The 18,090-nt window shown below is 35.1% G+C and overlaps 19 non-coding genes across 19 annotated transcripts; all 19 read left to right on the forward strand.

Annotated features, from left to right (window-relative positions):
* The first annotated feature begins 117 nt into the window (after window positions 1–117).
* On the forward strand, window positions 118–224 carry LOC148514537 (U6 spliceosomal RNA). Its single transcript, XR_015880023.1, has one exon. It is a non-coding gene; the product is annotated as a U6 spliceosomal RNA (small nuclear RNA).
* Window positions 225–746: 522 nt separating this feature from the next.
* On the forward strand, window positions 747–853 carry LOC148514538 (U6 spliceosomal RNA). Its single transcript, XR_015879595.1, has one exon. It is a non-coding gene; the product is annotated as a U6 spliceosomal RNA (small nuclear RNA).
* A 1,531-nt stretch (window positions 854–2,384) lies between these two features.
* LOC148514539 (U6 spliceosomal RNA) lies at window positions 2,385–2,491 on the forward strand. Its single transcript, XR_015880024.1, has one exon. It is a non-coding gene; the product is annotated as a U6 spliceosomal RNA (small nuclear RNA).
* Window positions 2,492–3,013: 522 nt separating this feature from the next.
* LOC148514540 (U6 spliceosomal RNA) lies at window positions 3,014–3,120 on the forward strand. Its single transcript, XR_015880025.1, has one exon. It is a non-coding gene; the product is annotated as a U6 spliceosomal RNA (small nuclear RNA).
* A 522-nt stretch (window positions 3,121–3,642) lies between these two features.
* Window positions 3,643–3,749, forward strand: LOC148514541 (U6 spliceosomal RNA). Its single transcript, XR_015879596.1, has one exon. It is a non-coding gene; the product is annotated as a U6 spliceosomal RNA (small nuclear RNA).
* Window positions 3,750–5,280: 1,531 nt separating this feature from the next.
* Window positions 5,281–5,387, forward strand: LOC148514542 (U6 spliceosomal RNA). The gene has a single exon (XR_015880027.1). It is a non-coding gene; the product is annotated as a U6 spliceosomal RNA (small nuclear RNA).
* Window positions 5,388–5,909: 522 nt separating this feature from the next.
* LOC148514543 (U6 spliceosomal RNA) lies at window positions 5,910–6,016 on the forward strand. Its single transcript, XR_015880028.1, has one exon. It is a non-coding gene; the product is annotated as a U6 spliceosomal RNA (small nuclear RNA).
* Window positions 6,017–6,538: 522 nt separating this feature from the next.
* On the forward strand, window positions 6,539–6,645 carry LOC148514544 (U6 spliceosomal RNA). Its single transcript, XR_015879597.1, has one exon. It is a non-coding gene; the product is annotated as a U6 spliceosomal RNA (small nuclear RNA).
* Window positions 6,646–8,176: 1,531 nt separating this feature from the next.
* Window positions 8,177–8,283, forward strand: LOC148514545 (U6 spliceosomal RNA). The gene has a single exon (XR_015880029.1). It is a non-coding gene; the product is annotated as a U6 spliceosomal RNA (small nuclear RNA).
* Window positions 8,284–8,805: 522 nt separating this feature from the next.
* On the forward strand, window positions 8,806–8,912 carry LOC148514546 (U6 spliceosomal RNA). The gene has a single exon (XR_015880030.1). It is a non-coding gene; the product is annotated as a U6 spliceosomal RNA (small nuclear RNA).
* Window positions 8,913–9,434: 522 nt separating this feature from the next.
* LOC148514547 (U6 spliceosomal RNA) lies at window positions 9,435–9,541 on the forward strand. Its single transcript, XR_015879599.1, has one exon. It is a non-coding gene; the product is annotated as a U6 spliceosomal RNA (small nuclear RNA).
* A 1,531-nt stretch (window positions 9,542–11,072) lies between these two features.
* Window positions 11,073–11,179, forward strand: LOC148514548 (U6 spliceosomal RNA). Its single transcript, XR_015880031.1, has one exon. It is a non-coding gene; the product is annotated as a U6 spliceosomal RNA (small nuclear RNA).
* A 522-nt stretch (window positions 11,180–11,701) lies between these two features.
* Window positions 11,702–11,808, forward strand: LOC148514549 (U6 spliceosomal RNA). Its single transcript, XR_015880032.1, has one exon. It is a non-coding gene; the product is annotated as a U6 spliceosomal RNA (small nuclear RNA).
* Window positions 11,809–12,330: 522 nt separating this feature from the next.
* Window positions 12,331–12,437, forward strand: LOC148514550 (U6 spliceosomal RNA). The gene has a single exon (XR_015879600.1). It is a non-coding gene; the product is annotated as a U6 spliceosomal RNA (small nuclear RNA).
* A 1,531-nt stretch (window positions 12,438–13,968) lies between these two features.
* Window positions 13,969–14,075, forward strand: LOC148514551 (U6 spliceosomal RNA). The gene has a single exon (XR_015880033.1). It is a non-coding gene; the product is annotated as a U6 spliceosomal RNA (small nuclear RNA).
* A 522-nt stretch (window positions 14,076–14,597) lies between these two features.
* LOC148514552 (U6 spliceosomal RNA) lies at window positions 14,598–14,704 on the forward strand. The gene has a single exon (XR_015880034.1). It is a non-coding gene; the product is annotated as a U6 spliceosomal RNA (small nuclear RNA).
* Window positions 14,705–15,226: 522 nt separating this feature from the next.
* Window positions 15,227–15,333, forward strand: LOC148514553 (U6 spliceosomal RNA). The gene has a single exon (XR_015879601.1). It is a non-coding gene; the product is annotated as a U6 spliceosomal RNA (small nuclear RNA).
* A 1,531-nt stretch (window positions 15,334–16,864) lies between these two features.
* LOC148514554 (U6 spliceosomal RNA) lies at window positions 16,865–16,971 on the forward strand. The gene has a single exon (XR_015880035.1). It is a non-coding gene; the product is annotated as a U6 spliceosomal RNA (small nuclear RNA).
* Window positions 16,972–17,493: 522 nt separating this feature from the next.
* On the forward strand, window positions 17,494–17,600 carry LOC148514555 (U6 spliceosomal RNA). Its single transcript, XR_015880036.1, has one exon. It is a non-coding gene; the product is annotated as a U6 spliceosomal RNA (small nuclear RNA).
* The last annotated feature ends 490 nt before the right edge of the window (window positions 17,601–18,090 follow it).

Consider the following 18,090-nt stretch of genomic DNA (forward strand, 5'->3'; position numbering starts at 1 on the left):
AGTGTTCTCCAGTCTTTGAAACCCCATCTGAATTTAACTTCCATCTTTTACTCTCCCTAAGATCAATCTTGAGGCACATGGTGGGGTATATATATCTTAGGACTTTGCTTTTGGAATGTGCTTGCTTCGGCAGCACATATACTAAAATTGGAACGATACAGAGAAGATTAGCATGGCCCCTGCGCAAGGATGACACGCAAATTCGTGAAGCGTTCCATATTTTAGGTATATAGCTCTGGACAAATTAATTCGATTCCACTTAAGATACCTGCAGATAAAAAGTCAAGAAATTTTGCAAGCAAAGAACAAATCGACCAACTTTTTTATGACAAAATCAGTTCGACATGACATATCATTTTCAAATTCAATTCTTGTCTAAATTGTGCAGGTTGTCTCAGTACTTCTATTAAGTCTTAGAAAACTATTTTAACATTTTCCATTCCTACTTCACTTGTTCTGTACTTAGGAGCAATTTTAATCTTGTACAGCCTATGGTTCCAAAAGAAATGAACCTCCACATGCTAATTTGCATAATTTATTTGACTGTGGTACGTATAGAAATTGGTGGCCTTTCCTTAATGGGATATTGAATTTTTTGCCAGTAAGTAGCTCTATCTTGTTTATTGTAAAGTGTTCTCCAGTCTTTGAAACCCCATCTGAATTTAACTTCCATCTTTTACTCTCCCTAAGATCAATCTTGAGGCACATGGTGGGGTATATATATCTTAGGACTTTGCTTTTGGAATGTGCTTGCTTCGGCAGCACATATACTAAAATTGGAACCATACAGAGAAGATTAGCATGGCCCCTGCGCAAGGATGACACGCAAATTCGTGAAGCGTTCCATATTTTAGGTATATAGCTCTGGACAAATTAATTCTTTTCCACTTAATGATACCTGCAGATAAAAAGGTAAGAAGTTTTGCAAGCAAAGAACAAATCGACCAACTCTTGTATGATGTCATCAGTTAGACATGACTTATCATTGTGTGAATTGTGCAGACTGCCTCAGTTATATTTAAACTTAGAAAATTATTTAGCCACCTTCAATTCTTATTGAACTTGCAGGGGTGTATCTATTGGTCGAAGCGGAAACGTAAGGGACAGGTGCCCCCTCCAAGTCACTCCAGGCCTGAAGGCATGAATATGCACTGCTGCACCCAATAGGTTCTGCTTGGTACAGTGGAAAAATCTATCTTTCTTTATCCAATACCTATTCATAACTCTAGACAATTGTACAGTACAAAACCACAATCTCCAGCAAATCAAATCTGCTATTATATAATTATTGAAGCCCATGGTGCATGCTGCAATCACCTAATTTGCTTAATGCATGAGATTTAAGACCCTTTCCACAAAGAACAAATGCCTAGCTTCTCCCCCTACACATAATGTTCTATCAAGAAACTCCCCAAGCACCCATGAATATACTAGACTTCTAAAAATTATTTTTTTAACTCTGTTCCACAAAAATAAGAACTGAACACATAATGTATTAGATGTCAAACCAAGGAGCCATTCACAACACATAAGCACCTCTAACAGAATGTACAAATATAAAAATAAAATGTTAGGGCTAGTTTAAATCATATACCAATACAATTAGGGAGACCAAGTTGTGGCTTCAAAATATATATATATTATTAATTTATAATACTTACCATATGCTATTAATCTGTATTTTTTACTTTTATTGTTAATTGAGCCAAAAGATAGTGCACACAATACTTAATTTACAATCTTAAAGTTTAGCAGTTACATAATTTGCATATATCCAAATTTGTTTAGCAACAAATACATTTTAAGTGTAAACTATGTCATTTTTTACCTTTTTGCCCACTTATTTGACATTAACCGATTACATAAATGGTGATTAGCATATGATTAGTATTATAAACTAAAAACATTTAGAAGTAAAATTCTTTAGTCTCCCTAAACTAAATGCTATAAACTATAAAGTTATAAAAAAGAATGGTTATTTAATGGGCAGTAAATGTTTTTTTGGCTGGAGATTTTGCTGATGTCTGGAAACCTGGCTGCTTAGATGCACAGGGGTGCCTGGCAAAGAGCACCCATTTTTGTCAAGTGCCATCCTAGCCAAAGAATGCAAAGAAGCAATTTTAGCCTAGTACAGTCTATGGTTTTGAAGAAATGAACCTCTACATGCCAATTTTCATAATTTGTTTCACTGTGATATGTATGGAAATCGATGGCTATTCCTTAATGGGATATTGAATTTTTTTGCCAGTTAGCAGCTCTATCTTGTTAATGTTCTCCAGTTTATAAAACCCTATTTAAATTTTACTTCCAACTTTCCCTCTCCCTAAGATCAATCTTGAGGCACATGGTGGGGTATATAACTCTTAGGACTTTGCTTTTGGAATGTGCTTGCTTCGGCAGCACATATACTAAAATTGGAACGATACAGAGAAGATTAGCATGGCCCCTGCGCAAGGATGACACGCAAATTCGTGAAGCGTTCCATATTTTAGGTATATAGCTCTGGACAAATTAATTCGATTCCACTTAAGATACCTGCAGATAAAAAGTCAAGAAATTTTGCAAGCAAAGAACAAATCGACCAACTTTTTTATGACAAAATCAGTTCGACATGACATATCATTTTCAAATTCAATTCTTGTCTAAATTGTGCAGGTTGTCTCAGTACTTCTATTAAGTCTTAGAAAACTATTTTGCCATTTTCCATTCCTACTTCACTTGTTCTGTACTTAGGAGCAATTTTAATCTTGTACAGCCTATGGTTCCAAAAGAAATGAACCTCCACATGCTAATTTGCATAATTTATTTGACTGTGGTACGTATAGAAATTGGTGGCCTTTCCTTAATGGGATATTGAATTTTTTGCCAGTAAGTAGCTCTATCTTGTTTATTGTAAAGTGTTCTCCAGTCTTTGAAACCCCATCTGAATTTAACTTCCATCTTTTACTCTCCCTAAGATCAATCTTGAGGCACATGGTGGGGTATATATATCTTAGGACTTTGCTTTTGGAATGTGCTTGCTTCGGCAGCACATATACTAAAATTGGAACGATACAGAGAAGATTAGCATGGCCCCTGCGCAAGGATGACACGCAAATTCGTGAAGCGTTCCATATTTTAGGTATATAGCTCTGGACAAATTAATTCGATTCCACTTAAGATACCTGCAGATAAAAAGTCAAGAAATTTTGCAAGCAAAGAACAAATCGACCAACTTTTTTATGACAAAATCAGTTCGACATGACATATCATTTTCAAATTCAATTCTTGTCTAAATTGTGCAGGTTGTCTCAGTACTTCTATTAAGTCTTAGAAAACTATTTTAACATTTTCCATTCCTACTTCACTTGTTCTGTACTTAGGAGCAATTTTAATCTTGTACAGCCTATGGTTCCAAAAGAAATGAACCTCCACATGCTAATTTGCATAATTTATTTGACTGTGGTACGTATAGAAATTGGTGGCCTTTCCTTAATGGGATATTGAATTTTTTGCCAGTAAGTAGCTCTATCTTGTTTATTGTAAAGTGTTCTCCAGTCTTTGAAACCCCATCTGAATTTAACTTCCATCTTTTACTCTCCCTAAGATCAATCTTGAGGCACATGGTGGGGTATATATATCTTAGGACTTTGCTTTTGGAATGTGCTTGCTTCGGCAGCACATATACTAAAATTGGAACCATACAGAGAAGATTAGCATGGCCCCTGCGCAAGGATGACACGCAAATTCGTGAAGCGTTCCATATTTTAGGTATATAGCTCTGGACAAATTAATTCTTTTCCACTTAATGATACCTGCAGATAAAAAGGTAAGAAGTTTTGCAAGCAAAGAACAAATCGACCAACTCTTGTATGATGTCATCAGTTAGACATGACTTATCATTGTGTGAATTGTGCAGACTGCCTCAGTTATATTTAAACTTAGAAAATTATTTAGCCACCTTCAATTCTTATTGAACTTGCAGGGGTGTATCTATTGGTCGAAGCGGAAACGTAAGGGACAGGTGCCCCCTCCAAGTCACTCCAGGCCTGAAGGCATGAATATGCACTGCTGCACCCAATAGGTTCTGCTTGGTACAGTGGAAAAATCTATCTTTCTTTATCCAATACCTATTCATAACTCTAGACAATTGTACAGTACAAAACCACAATCTCCAGCAAATCAAATCTGCTATTATATAATTATTGAAGCCCATGGTGCATGCTGCAATCACCTAATTTGCTTAATGCATGAGATTTAAGACCCTTTCCACAAAGAACAAATGCCTAGCTTCTCCCCCTACACATAATGTTCTATCAAGAAACTCCCCAAGCACCCATGAATATACTAGACTTCTAAAAATTATTTTTTTAACTCTGTTCCACAAAAATAAGAACTGAACACATAATGTATTAGATGTCAAACCAAGGAGCCATTCACAACACATAAGCACCTCTAACAGAATGTACAAATATAAAAATAAAATGTTAGGGCTAGTTTAAATCATATACCAATACAATTAGGGAGACCAAGTTGTGGCTTCAAAATATATATATATTATTAATTTATAATACTTACCATATGCTATTAATCTGTATTTTTTACTTTTATTGTTAATTGAGCCAAAAGATAGTGCACACAATACTTAATTTACAATCTTAAAGTTTAGCAGTTACATAATTTGCATATATCCAAATTTGTTTAGCAACAAATACATTTTAAGTGTAAACTATGTCATTTTTTACCTTTTTGCCCACTTATTTGACATTAACCGATTACATAAATGGTGATTAGCATATGATTAGTATTATAAACTAAAAACATTTAGAAGTAAAATTCTTTAGTCTCCCTAAACTAAATGCTATAAACTATAAAGTTATAAAAAAGAATGGTTATTTAATGGGCAGTAAATGTTTTTTTGGCTGGAGATTTTGCTGATGTCTGGAAACCTGGCTGCTTAGATGCACAGGGGTGCCTGGCAAAGAGCACCCATTTTTGTCAAGTGCCATCCTAGCCAAAGAATGCAAAGAAGCAATTTTAGCCTAGTACAGTCTATGGTTTTGAAGAAATGAACCTCTACATGCCAATTTTCATAATTTGTTTCACTGTGATATGTATGGAAATCGATGGCTATTCCTTAATGGGATATTGAATTTTTTTGCCAGTTAGCAGCTCTATCTTGTTAATGTTCTCCAGTTTATAAAACCCTATTTAAATTTTACTTCCAACTTTCCCTCTCCCTAAGATCAATCTTGAGGCACATGGTGGGGTATATAACTCTTAGGACTTTGCTTTTGGAATGTGCTTGCTTCGGCAGCACATATACTAAAATTGGAACGATACAGAGAAGATTAGCATGGCCCCTGCGCAAGGATGACACGCAAATTCGTGAAGCGTTCCATATTTTAGGTATATAGCTCTGGACAAATTAATTCGATTCCACTTAAGATACCTGCAGATAAAAAGTCAAGAAATTTTGCAAGCAAAGAACAAATCGACCAACTTTTTTATGACAAAATCAGTTCGACATGACATATCATTTTCAAATTCAATTCTTGTCTAAATTGTGCAGGTTGTCTCAGTACTTCTATTAAGTCTTAGAAAACTATTTTGCCATTTTCCATTCCTACTTCACTTGTTCTGTACTTAGGAGCAATTTTAATCTTGTACAGCCTATGGTTCCAAAAGAAATGAACCTCCACATGCTAATTTGCATAATTTATTTGACTGTGGTACGTATAGAAATTGGTGGCCTTTCCTTAATGGGATATTGAATTTTTTGCCAGTAAGTAGCTCTATCTTGTTTATTGTAAAGTGTTCTCCAGTCTTTGAAACCCCATCTGAATTTAACTTCCATCTTTTACTCTCCCTAAGATCAATCTTGAGGCACATGGTGGGGTATATATATCTTAGGACTTTGCTTTTGGAATGTGCTTGCTTCGGCAGCACATATACTAAAATTGGAACGATACAGAGAAGATTAGCATGGCCCCTGCGCAAGGATGACACGCAAATTCGTGAAGCGTTCCATATTTTAGGTATATAGCTCTGGACAAATTAATTCGATTCCACTTAAGATACCTGCAGATAAAAAGTCAAGAAATTTTGCAAGCAAAGAACAAATCGACCAACTTTTTTATGACAAAATCAGTTCGACATGACATATCATTTTCAAATTCAATTCTTGTCTAAATTGTGCAGGTTGTCTCAGTACTTCTATTAAGTCTTAGAAAACTATTTTAACATTTTCCATTCCTACTTCACTTGTTCTGTACTTAGGAGCAATTTTAATCTTGTACAGCCTATGGTTCCAAAAGAAATGAACCTCCACATGCTAATTTGCATAATTTATTTGACTGTGGTACGTATAGAAATTGGTGGCCTTTCCTTAATGGGATATTGAATTTTTTGCCAGTAAGTAGCTCTATCTTGTTTATTGTAAAGTGTTCTCCAGTCTTTGAAACCCCATCTGAATTTAACTTCCATCTTTTACTCTCCCTAAGATCAATCTTGAGGCACATGGTGGGGTATATATATCTTAGGACTTTGCTTTTGGAATGTGCTTGCTTCGGCAGCACATATACTAAAATTGGAACCATACAGAGAAGATTAGCATGGCCCCTGCGCAAGGATGACACGCAAATTCGTGAAGCGTTCCATATTTTAGGTATATAGCTCTGGACAAATTAATTCTTTTCCACTTAATGATACCTGCAGATAAAAAGGTAAGAAGTTTTGCAAGCAAAGAACAAATCGACCAACTCTTGTATGATGTCATCAGTTAGACATGACTTATCATTGTGTGAATTGTGCAGACTGCCTCAGTTATATTTAAACTTAGAAAATTATTTAGCCACCTTCAATTCTTATTGAACTTGCAGGGGTGTATCTATTGGTCGAAGCGGAAACGTAAGGGACAGGTGCCCCCTCCAAGTCACTCCAGGCCTGAAGGCATGAATATGCACTGCTGCACCCAATAGGTTCTGCTTGGTACAGTGGAAAAATCTATCTTTCTTTATCCAATACCTATTCATAACTCTAGACAATTGTACAGTACAAAACCACAATCTCCAGCAAATCAAATCTGCTATTATATAATTATTGAAGCCCATGGTGCATGCTGCAATCACCTAATTTGCTTAATGCATGAGATTTAAGACCCTTTCCACAAAGAACAAATGCCTAGCTTCTCCCCCTACACATAATGTTCTATCAAGAAACTCCCCAAGCACCCATGAATATACTAGACTTCTAAAAATTATTTTTTTAACTCTGTTCCACAAAAATAAGAACTGAACACATAATGTATTAGATGTCAAACCAAGGAGCCATTCACAACACATAAGCACCTCTAACAGAATGTACAAATATAAAAATAAAATGTTAGGGCTAGTTTAAATCATATACCAATACAATTAGGGAGACCAAGTTGTGGCTTCAAAATATATATATATTATTAATTTATAATACTTACCATATGCTATTAATCTGTATTTTTTACTTTTATTGTTAATTGAGCCAAAAGATAGTGCACACAATACTTAATTTACAATCTTAAAGTTTAGCAGTTACATAATTTGCATATATCCAAATTTGTTTAGCAACAAATACATTTTAAGTGTAAACTATGTCATTTTTTACCTTTTTGCCCACTTATTTGACATTAACCGATTACATAAATGGTGATTAGCATATGATTAGTATTATAAACTAAAAACATTTAGAAGTAAAATTCTTTAGTCTCCCTAAACTAAATGCTATAAACTATAAAGTTATAAAAAAGAATGGTTATTTAATGGGCAGTAAATGTTTTTTTGGCTGGAGATTTTGCTGATGTCTGGAAACCTGGCTGCTTAGATGCACAGGGGTGCCTGGCAAAGAGCACCCATTTTTGTCAAGTGCCATCCTAGCCAAAGAATGCAAAGAAGCAATTTTAGCCTAGTACAGTCTATGGTTTTGAAGAAATGAACCTCTACATGCCAATTTTCATAATTTGTTTCACTGTGATATGTATGGAAATCGATGGCTATTCCTTAATGGGATATTGAATTTTTTTGCCAGTTAGCAGCTCTATCTTGTTAATGTTCTCCAGTTTATAAAACCCTATTTAAATTTTACTTCCAACTTTCCCTCTCCCTAAGATCAATCTTGAGGCACATGGTGGGGTATATAACTCTTAGGACTTTGCTTTTGGAATGTGCTTGCTTCGGCAGCACATATACTAAAATTGGAACGATACAGAGAAGATTAGCATGGCCCCTGCGCAAGGATGACACGCAAATTCGTGAAGCGTTCCATATTTTAGGTATATAGCTCTGGACAAATTAATTCGATTCCACTTAAGATACCTGCAGATAAAAAGTCAAGAAATTTTGCAAGCAAAGAACAAATCGACCAACTTTTTTATGACAAAATCAGTTCGACATGACATATCATTTTCAAATTCAATTCTTGTCTAAATTGTGCAGGTTGTCTCAGTACTTCTATTAAGTCTTAGAAAACTATTTTGCCATTTTCCATTCCTACTTCACTTGTTCTGTACTTAGGAGCAATTTTAATCTTGTACAGCCTATGGTTCCAAAAGAAATGAACCTCCACATGCTAATTTGCATAATTTATTTGACTGTGGTACGTATAGAAATTGGTGGCCTTTCCTTAATGGGATATTGAATTTTTTGCCAGTAAGTAGCTCTATCTTGTTTATTGTAAAGTGTTCTCCAGTCTTTGAAACCCCATCTGAATTTAACTTCCATCTTTTACTCTCCCTAAGATCAATCTTGAGGCACATGGTGGGGTATATATATCTTAGGACTTTGCTTTTGGAATGTGCTTGCTTCGGCAGCACATATACTAAAATTGGAACGATACAGAGAAGATTAGCATGGCCCCTGCGCAAGGATGACACGCAAATTCGTGAAGCGTTCCATATTTTAGGTATATAGCTCTGGACAAATTAATTCGATTCCACTTAAGATACCTGCAGATAAAAAGTCAAGAAATTTTGCAAGCAAAGAACAAATCGACCAACTTTTTTATGACAAAATCAGTTCGACATGACATATCATTTTCAAATTCAATTCTTGTCTAAATTGTGCAGGTTGTCTCAGTACTTCTATTAAGTCTTAGAAAACTATTTTAACATTTTCCATTCCTACTTCACTTGTTCTGTACTTAGGAGCAATTTTAATCTTGTACAGCCTATGGTTCCAAAAGAAATGAACCTCCACATGCTAATTTGCATAATTTATTTGACTGTGGTACGTATAGAAATTGGTGGCCTTTCCTTAATGGGATATTGAATTTTTTGCCAGTAAGTAGCTCTATCTTGTTTATTGTAAAGTGTTCTCCAGTCTTTGAAACCCCATCTGAATTTAACTTCCATCTTTTACTCTCCCTAAGATCAATCTTGAGGCACATGGTGGGGTATATATATCTTAGGACTTTGCTTTTGGAATGTGCTTGCTTCGGCAGCACATATACTAAAATTGGAACCATACAGAGAAGATTAGCATGGCCCCTGCGCAAGGATGACACGCAAATTCGTGAAGCGTTCCATATTTTAGGTATATAGCTCTGGACAAATTAATTCTTTTCCACTTAATGATACCTGCAGATAAAAAGGTAAGAAGTTTTGCAAGCAAAGAACAAATCGACCAACTCTTGTATGATGTCATCAGTTAGACATGACTTATCATTGTGTGAATTGTGCAGACTGCCTCAGTTATATTTAAACTTAGAAAATTATTTAGCCACCTTCAATTCTTATTGAACTTGCAGGGGTGTATCTATTGGTCGAAGCGGAAACGTAAGGGACAGGTGCCCCCTCCAAGTCACTCCAGGCCTGAAGGCATGAATATGCACTGCTGCACCCAATAGGTTCTGCTTGGTACAGTGGAAAAATCTATCTTTCTTTATCCAATACCTATTCATAACTCTAGACAATTGTACAGTACAAAACCACAATCTCCAGCAAATCAAATCTGCTATTATATAATTATTGAAGCCCATGGTGCATGCTGCAATCACCTAATTTGCTTAATGCATGAGATTTAAGACCCTTTCCACAAAGAACAAATGCCTAGCTTCTCCCCCTACACATAATGTTCTATCAAGAAACTCCCCAAGCACCCATGAATATACTAGACTTCTAAAAATTATTTTTTTAACTCTGTTCCACAAAAATAAGAACTGAACACATAATGTATTAGATGTCAAACCAAGGAGCCATTCACAACACATAAGCACCTCTAACAGAATGTACAAATATAAAAATAAAATGTTAGGGCTAGTTTAAATCATATACCAATACAATTAGGGAGACCAAGTTGTGGCTTCAAAATATATATATATTATTAATTTATAATACTTACCATATGCTATTCATCTGTATTTTTTACTTTTATTGTTAATTGAGCCAAAAGATAGTGCACACAATACTTAATTTACAATCTTAAAGTTTAGCAGTTACATAATTTGCATATATCCAAATTTGTTTAGCAACAAATACATTTTAAGTGTAAACTATGTCATTTTTTACCTTTTTGCCCACTTATTTGACATTAACCGATTACATAAATGGTGATTAGCATATGATTAGTATTATAAACTAAAAACATTTAGAAGTAAAATTCTTTAGTCTCCCTAAACTAAATGCTATAAACTATAAAGTTATAAAAAAGAATGGTTATTTAATGGGCAGTAAATGTTTTTTTGGCTGGAGATTTTGCTGATGTCTGGAAACCTGGCTGCTTAGATGCACAGGGGTGCCTGGCAAAGAGCACCCATTTTTGTCAAGTGCCATCCTAGCCAAAGAATGCAAAGAAGCAATTTTAGCCTAGTACAGTCTATGGTTTTGAAGAAATGAACCTCTACATGCCAATTTTCATAATTTGTTTCACTGTGATATGTATGGAAATCGATGGCTATTCCTTAATGGGATATTGAATTTTTTTGCCAGTTAGCAGCTCTATCTTGTTAATGTTCTCCAGTTTATAAAACCCTATTTAAATTTTACTTCCAACTTTCACTCTCCCTAAGATCAATCTTGAGGCACATGGTGGGGTATATAACTCTTAGGACTTTGCTTTTGGAATGTGCTTGCTTCGGCAGCACATATACTAAAATTGGAACGATACAGAGAAGATTAGCATGGCCCCTGCGCAAGGATGACACGCAAATTCGTGAAGCGTTCCATATTTTAGGTATATAGCTCTGGACAAATTAATTCGATTCCACTTAAGATACCTGCAGATAAAAAGTCAAGAAATTTTGCAAGCAAAGAACAAATCGACCAACTTTTTTATGACAAAATCAGTTCGACATGACATATCATTTTCAAATTCAATTCTTGTCTAAATTGTGCAGGTTGTCTCAGTACTTCTATTAAGTCTTAGAAAACTATTTTGCCATTTTCCATTCCTACTTCACTTGTTCTGTACTTAGGAGCAATTTTAATCTTGTACAGCCTATGGTTCCAAAAGAAATGAACCTCCACATGCTAATTTGCATAATTTATTTGACTGTGGTACGTATAGAAATTGGTGGCCTTTCCTTAATGGGATATTGAATTTTTTGCCAGTAAGTAGCTCTATCTTGTTTATTGTAAAGTGTTCTCCAGTCTTTGAAACCCCATCTGAATTTAACTTCCATCTTTTACTCTCCCTAAGATCAATCTTGAGGCACATGGTGGGGTATATATATCTTAGGACTTTGCTTTTGGAATGTGCTTGCTTCGGCAGCACATATACTAAAATTGGAACGATACAGAGAAGATTAGCATGGCCCCTGCGCAAGGATGACACGCAAATTCGTGAAGCGTTCCATATTTTAGGTATATAGCTCTGGACAAATTAATTCGATTCCACTTAAGATACCTGCAGATAAAAAGTCAAGAAATTTTGCAAGCAAAGAACAAATCGACCAACTTTTTTATGACAAAATCAGTTCGACATGACATATCATTTTCAAATTCAATTCTTGTCTAAATTGTGCAGGTTGTCTCAGTACTTCTATTAAGTCTTAGAAAACTATTTTAACATCTTCCATTCCTACTTCACTTGTTCTGTACTTAGGAGCAATTTTAATCTTGTACAGCCTATGGTTCCAAAAGAAATGAACCTCCACATGCTAATTTGCATAATTTATTTGACTGTGGTACGTATAGAAATTGGTGGCCTTTCCTTAATGGGATATTGAATTTTTTGCCAGTAAGTAGCTCTATCTTGTTTATTGTAAAGTGTTCTCCAGTCTTTGAAACCCCATCTGAATTTAACTTCCATCTTTTACTCTCCCTAAGATCAATCTTGAGGCACATGGTGGGGTATATATATCTTAGGACTTTGCTTTTGGAATGTGCTTGCTTCGGCAGCACATATACTAAAATTGGAACCATACAGAGAAGATTAGCATGGCCCCTGCGCAAGGATGACACGCAAATTCGTGAAGCGTTCCATATTTTAGGTATATAGCTCTGGACAAATTAATTCTTTTCCACTTAATGATACCTGCAGATAAAAAGGTAAGAAGTTTTGCAAGCAAAGAACAAATCGACCAACTCTTGTATGATGTCATCAGTTAGACATGACTTATCATTGTGTGAATTGTGCAGACTGCCTCAGTTATATTTAAACTTAGAAAATTATTTAGCCACCTTCAATTCTTATTGAACTTGCAGGGGTGTATCTATTGGTCGAAGCGGAAACGTAAGGGACAGGTGCCCCCTCCAAGTCACTCCAGGCCTGAAGGCATGAATATGCACTGCTGCACCCAATAGGTTCTGCTTGGTACAGTGGAAAAATCTATCTTTCTTTATCCAATACCTATTCATAACTCTAGACAATTGTACAGTACAAAACCACAATCTCCAGCAAATCAAATCTGCTATTATATAATTATTGAAGCCCATGGTGCATGCTGCAATCACCTAATTTGCTTAATGCATGAGATTTAAGACCCTTTCCACAAAGAACAAATGCCTAGCTTCTCCCCCTACACATAATGTTCTATCAAGAAACTCCCCAAGCACCCATGAATATACTAGACTTCTAAAAATTATTTTTTTAACTCTGTTCCACAAAAATAAGAACTGAACACATAATGTATTAGATGTCAAACCAAGGAGCCATTCACAACACATAAGCACCTCTAACAGAATGTACAAATATAAAAATAAAATGTTAGGGCTAGTTTAAATCATATACCAATACAATTAGGGAGACCAAGTTGTGGCTTCAAAATATATATATATTATTAATTTATAATACTTACCATATGCTATTAATCTGTATTTTTTACTTTTATTGTTAATTGAGCCAAAAGATAGTGCACACAATACTTAATTTACAATCTTAAAGTTTAGCAGTTACATAATTTGCATATATCCAAATTTGTTTAGCAACAAATACATTTTAAGTGTAAACTATGTCATTTTTTACCTTTTTGCCCACTTATTTGACATTAACCGATTACATAAATGGTGATTAGCATATGATTAGTATTATAAACTAAAAACATTTAGAAGTAAAATTCTTTAGTCTCCCTAAACTAAATGCTATAAACTATAAAGTTATAAAAAAGAATGGTTATTTAATGGGCAGTAAATGTTTTTTTGGCTGGAGATTTTGCTGATGTCTGGAAACCTGGCTGCTTAGATGCACAGGGGTGCCTGGCAAAGAGCACCCATTTTTGTCAAGTGCCATCCTAGCCAAAGAATGCAAAGAAGCAATTTTAGCCTAGTACAGTCTATGGTTTTGAAGAAATGAACCTCTACATGCCAATTTTCATAATTTGTTTCACTGTGATATGTATGGAAATCGATGGCTATTCCTTAATGGGATATTGAATTTTTTTGCCAGTTAGCAGCTCTATCTTGTTAATGTTCTCCAGTTTATAAAACCCTATTTAAATTTTACTTCCAACTTTCCCTCTCCCTAAGATCAATCTTGAGGCACATGGTGGGGTATATAACTCTTAGGACTTTGCTTTTGGAATGTGCTTGCTTCGGCAGCACATATACTAAAATTGGAACGATACAGAGAAGATTAGCATGGCCCCTGCGCAAGGATGACACGCAAATTCGTGAAGCGTTCCATATTTTAGGTATATAGCTCTGGACAAATTAATTCGATTCCACTTAAGATACCTGCAGATAAAAAGTCAAGAAATTTTGCAAGCAAAGAACAAATCGACCAACTTTTTTATGACAAAATCAGTTCGACATGACATATCATTTTCAAATTCAATTCTTGTCTAAATTGTGCAGGTTGTCTCAGTACTTCTATTAAGTCTTAGAAAACTATTTTGCCATTTTCCATTCCTACTTCACTTGTTCTGTACTTAGGAGCAATTTTAATCTTGTACAGCCTATGGTTCCAAAAGAAATGAACCTCCACATGCTAATTTGCATAATTTATTTGACTGTGGTACGTATAGAAATTGGTGGCCTTTCCTTAATGGGATATTGAATTTTTTGCCAGTAAGTAGCTCTATCTTGTTTATTGTAAAGTGTTCTCCAGTCTTTGAAACCCCATCTGAATTTAACTTCCATCTTTTACTCTCCCTAAGATCAATCTTGAGGCACATGGTGGGGTATATATATCTTAGGACTTTGCTTTTGGAATGTGCTTGCTTCGGCAGCACATATACTAAAATTGGAACGATACAGAGAAGATTAGCATGGCCCCTGCGCAAGGATGACACGCAAATTCGTGAAGCGTTCCATATTTTAGGTATATAGCTCTGGACAAATTAATTCGATTCCACTTAAGATACCTGCAGATAAAAAGTCAAGAAATTTTGCAAGCAAAGAACAAATCGACCAACTTTTTTATGACAAAATCAGTTCGACATGACATATCATTTTCAAATTCAATTCTTGTCTAAATTGTGCAGGTTGTCTCAGTACTTCTATTAAGTCTTAGAAAACTATTTTAACATTTTCCATTCCTACTTCACTTGTTCTGTACTTAGGAGCAATTTTAATCTTGTACAGCCTATGGTTCCAAAAGAAATGAACCTCCACATGCTAATTTGCATAATTTATTTGACTGTGGTACGTATAGAAATTGGTGGCCTTTCCTTAATGGGATATTGAATTTTTTGCCAGTAAGTAGCTCTATCTTGTTTATTGTAAAGTGTTCTCCAGTCTTTGAAACCCCATCTGAATTTAACTTCCATCTTTTACTCTCCCTAAGATCAATCTTGAGGCACATGGTGGGGTATATATATCTTAGGACTTTGCTTTTGGAATGTGCTTGCTTCGGCAGCACATATACTAAAATTGGAACCATACAGAGAAGATTAGCATGGCCCCTGCGCAAGGATGACACGCAAATTCGTGAAGCGTTCCATATTTTAGGTATATAGCTCTGGACAAATTAATTCTTTTCCACTTAATGATACCTGCAGATAAAAAGGTAAGAAGTTTTGCAAGCAAAGAACAAATCGACCAACTCTTGTATGATGTCATCAGTTAGACATGACTTATCATTGTGTGAATTGTGCAGACTGCCTCAGTTATATTTAAACTTAGAAAATTATTTAGCCACCTTCAATTCTTATTGAACTTGCAGGGGTGTATCTATTGGTCGAAGCGGAAACGTAAGGGACAGGTGCCCCCTCCAAGTCACTCCAGGCCTGAAGGCATGAATATGCACTGCTGCACCCAATAGGTTCTGCTTGGTACAGTGGAAAAATCTATCTTTCTTTATCCAATACCTATTCATAACTCTAGACAATTGTACAGTACAAAACCACAATCTCCAGCAAATCAAATCTGCTATTATATAATTATTGAAGCCCATGGTGCATGCTGCAATCACCTAATTTGCTTAATGCATGAGATTTAAGACCCTTTCCACAAAGAACAAATGCCTAGCTTCTCCCCCTACACATAATGTTCTATCAAGAAACTCCCCAAGCACCCATGAATATACTAGACTTCTAAAAATTATTTTTTTAACTCTGTTCCACAAAAATAAGAACTGAACACATAATGTATTAGATGTCAAACCAAGGAGCCATTCACAACACATAAGCACCTCTAACAGAATGTACAAATATAAAAATAAAATGTTAGGGCTAGTTTAAATCATATACCAATACAATTAGGGAGACCAAGTTGTGGCTTCAAAATATATATATATTATTAATTTATAATACTTACCATATGCTATTCATCTGTATTTTTTACTTTTATTGTTAATTGAGCCAAAAGATAGTGCACACAATACTTAATTTACAATCTTAAAGTTTAGCAGTTACATAATTTGCATATATCCAAATTTGTTTAGCAACAAATACATTTTAAGTGTAAACTATGTCATTTTTTACCTTTTTGCCCACTTATTTGACATTAACCGATTACATAAATGGTGATTAGCATATGATTAGTATTATAAACTAAAAACATTTAGAAGTAAAATTCTTTAGTCTCCCTAAACTAAATGCTATAAACTATAAAGTTATAAAAAAGAATGGTTATTTAATGGGCAGTAAATGTTTTTTTGGCTGGAGATTTTGCTGATGTCTGGAAACCTGGCTGCTTAGATGCACAGGGGTGCCTGGCAAAGAGCACCCATTTTTGTCAAGTGCCATCCTAGCCAAAGAATGCAAAGAAGCAATTTTAGCCTAGTACAGTCTATGGTTTTGAAGAAATGAACCTCTACATGCCAATTTTCATAATTTGTTTCACTGTGATATGTATGGAAATCGATGGCTATTCCTTAATGGGATATTGAATTTTTTTGCCAGTTAGCAGCTCTATCTTGTTAATGTTCTCCAGTTTATAAAACCCTATTTAAATTTTACTTCCAACTTTCACTCTCCCTAAGATCAATCTTGAGGCACATGGTGGGGTATATAACTCTTAGGACTTTGCTTTTGGAATGTGCTTGCTTCGGCAGCACATATACTAAAATTGGAACGATACAGAGAAGATTAGCATGGCCCCTGCGCAAGGATGACACGCAAATTCGTGAAGCGTTCCATATTTTAGGTATATAGCTCTGGACAAATTAATTCGATTCCACTTAAGATACCTGCAGATAAAAAGTCAAGAAATTTTGCAAGCAAAGAACAAATCGACCAACTTTTTTATGACAAAATCAGTTCGACATGACATATCATTTTCAAATTCAATTCTTGTCTAAATTGTGCAGGTTGTCTCAGTACTTCTATTAAGTCTTAGAAAACTATTTTGCCATTTTCCATTCCTACTTCACTTGTTCTGTACTTAGGAGCAATTTTAATCTTGTACAGCCTATGGTTCCAAAAGAAATGAACCTCCACATGCTAATTTGCATAATTTATTTGACTGTGGTACGTATAGAAATTGGTGGCCTTTCCTTAATGGGATATTGAATTTTTTGCCAGTAAGTAGCTCTATCTTGTTTATTGTAAAGTGTTCTCCAGTCTTTGAAACCCCATCTGAATTTAACTTCCATCTTTTACTCTCCCTAAGATCAATCTTGAGGCACATGGTGGGGTATATATATCTTAGGACTTTGCTTTTGGAATGTGCTTGCTTCGGCAGCACATATACTAAAATTGGAACGATACAGAGAAGATTAGCATGGCCCCTGCGCAAGGATGACACGCAAATTCGTGAAGCGTTCCATATTTTAGGTATATAGCTCTGGACAAATTAATTCGATTCCACTTAAGATACCTGCAGATAAAAAGTCAAGAAATTTTGCAAGCAAAGAACAAATCGACCAACTTTTTTATGACAAAATCAGTTCGACATGACATATCATTTTCAAATTCAATTCTTGTCTAAATTGTGCAGGTTGTCTCAGTACTTCTATTAAGTCTTAGAAAACTATTTTAACATTTTCCATTCCTACTTCACTTGTTCTGTACTTAGGAGCAATTTTAATCTTGTACAGCCTATGGTTCCAAAAGAAATGAACCTCCACATGCTAATTTGCATAATTTATTTGACTGTGGTACGTATAGAAATTGGTGGCCTTTCCTTAATGGGATATTGAATTTTTTGCCAGTAAGTAGCTCTATCTTGTTTATTGTAAAGTGTTCTCCAGTCTTTGAAACCCCATCTGAATTTAACTTCCATCTTTTACTCTCCCTAAGATCAATCTTGAGGCACATGGTGGG

This window comes from Taudactylus pleione, unplaced genomic scaffold (assembly GCF_031769625.1).
Source record: "Taudactylus pleione unplaced genomic scaffold, aTauple2 ptg000262l, whole genome shotgun sequence".
NCBI lineage: Eukaryota > Metazoa > Chordata > Amphibia > Anura > Myobatrachidae > Taudactylus > Taudactylus pleione.